We start from the raw sequence: 2,380 nt of genomic DNA, 5'->3' as shown, positions 1-2,380 counted from the left end.
ATTGCAGTTTTCTGGATCCAAATCCACAACTCTGAGATATGTTTGTATATTTTTTTCTTTAAAATTATGAGAAACTGTAAAAGTTCATATTTCATATAAACAACACAGAATCTTCAATGGTATTAATTTATATTACACATTATCTATTTACAAAAAATACATGAGGAAAATTTTTAAAGAATAATTCAGATCTAAATGTCCTAAGAGCCCATTTCACCTTTTAAGAGACTGCTGAGTTTCTCCTTTGTTTTACCAGAAGGAGGCATATGAAGATCAAATGCAAGAATACATTTATAAAACGTCTTTGACTGGGGAAAAAAAATACAGTTGTTTTTAAACTTTTTGAAAAGGTGATTTATTTCACCACTGGTGTGTTTATTTTGTAAAACACAGTTTCACTGAACATTAGAATTGGCTTAATATTTTGTCATTCCATATTCTTTCCTGAATTCAGGGGTGAGAACATGGTTTCCTTGTTTTCTAAAACAGCTTTGCCCTCTTATTTGTTGGATGAGGAATGTAGTTAACAAGAACACTAGTGCATCTGTCATTTTAATCGGTAGGCATTTCAGGGTTGACAGGAACACCTTTTGTGCAACTGGGTGTCTTAAAAAAACTGACGATATTTGGGAGATGATATTTTTTTACAATTTTTCATGCAGTGCAGGGTTTTTGTTTTTGTTCTTTGTTGATTTTCTTTATTTAAAATAATTAACCTTCGATTACTATATTGATAGTAAATATCTGTACTTCATTGATGATCATTTTCTCATTCTCACACACACACACACACATACAAACACACAAAAACACACATACACAAATAAATAACCAAAACTTGCATGTCTCAATGGAAATACAAATAATTTTATGCAAAATGTAGGTCAGTCATCCTTTTTATAAATTCACGGGGAATTAACCTTAAGAATAAACTATTCTCTACAATTCCTCAGAGAGAGAGTATTAATTTTAACAAAGTGAGGGGAGAAGTGAAAACCAAGGAGGAAAGGAGCAGGGAGAACAGAGGCGGGGAAGGCAATTCGCGGATCCTGCAGGCCTAGCCACGGCTGGGGGGGACAGGCAAGCATGCGCACCTGGCACCCTTTTCCGACGCCCCGTGCCAGCATGGCTTCAGCGTTCTGGCGTCTGTGTGGTGTGCTCCACTTCTCTTCCCTTCCCTGCTGGGGTCCCAGTGGTCACGGGCAGCTCCACCTCCTCAGGCAACGCTGGAGTGGCCTGGCAGGGCAGCAGGCCTCGTGCGCGTGGAGAGCATGGGGATCAGAGTGAGGTGCACAGCATGGCCAAAAATTGAGAGCCCCGCGGGACTGTCGAGGCTGAGCTGGACCGGGTGGAGTACACCCTGCTGAAGCGGCTTCCCCACCGCCTGCCCTGGAGGCCCAATGACATCTATGTCAACATGAAAACTCACTTTAAGGCGCAGTTGGCCCGCTGCCAGAAGTTGTTGGACGGAGGGGCGAGGGGTCAGAACGCATGCAGTGTGATCTACATTCACGGCTTGGGCCTGGCCATCAACCGGGCCATCAACATTGCCCTACAACTGCAGGTGGGCAGCTTTGGGTACTTGCAAGTGGCTGCCAACACCTCCACCGTGGAGCTTGTGGATGAGCTGGAACCGGAAACTGATTCACGAGAGCCACTGACCCGGATCCACAACAACTCTGCCATCCACATCCGTGTCTTCAGGGTCACTCCCAAGTAACTGAGATGAGGCTTGCCCACCTTATCCACCCACCCCCATACCACTGAGGCTCAGATGTGGCTCTTCTTTTCCTGAGTACAGTCATGGATCTTCAACCAGAGACACGTAGGAAAAAGCCCATCCCCTGGCAGCCTGGAGGACTCTGAATTGAGAGGGCAAATACGATTTTTTGTTGGGCCCAAGTATTGGGTCTTCCTGGATCTTTGTGGTCTGTAGCTATTGTCCTGTACAATAAAAAGTTTCAAGTTAAATTAAAAAAGAAAAAAAGAAAAAAAAAAGGAAAAAAAAGTGAAAACCAAGCAAAAGAGAAACTCAAAATGGAAAAGTGGTTCAAAGACTTTTAAATCAGGTATTTTCTAGTGAAATATGTTTCGTTTGAAATATACATGCCAACATTCAAGCAAATGGATTTTAACTTTAGCTAAAAGTTGGAAAAAAAGTTTGGACATGTATTGCACATTTCCAAAAGTCTATTATGAAAGTCTGCAGCAGATCATTTTGTAAGAGTTATAGGAAGAAGAGACAGTTTTGGGGTATTCCATATGAAGATATGACAGATTAAATAAATATTTCAAATCTATATTACATTTGCATGAGGGATCAGTTCAGTCACTCAGTCGTGTCCGACTCTCTGTGACTCCATGAACGGCAGCACGCCAG

The 2,380-nt window shown here is 41.9% G+C and overlaps 1 pseudogene; it reads left to right on the top strand.

Moving 5' to 3' along the window:
• Window positions 1–1,297: 1,297 nt before the first annotated feature.
• LOC129535217 (ribonuclease P protein subunit p20-like) lies at window positions 1,298–1,720 on the top strand (annotated as a pseudogene).
• Window positions 1,721–2,380: the final 660 nt, after the last annotated feature.

Source organism: Moschus berezovskii, chromosome X (genome assembly GCF_049115385.1).
Source record: "Moschus berezovskii isolate FMDL1 chromosome X, NW_MosBer_1.0, whole genome shotgun sequence".
Lineage (NCBI taxonomy): Eukaryota > Metazoa > Chordata > Mammalia > Artiodactyla > Moschidae > Moschus > Moschus berezovskii.
This window is presented reverse-complemented; position numbering and strand designations above follow the sequence as displayed.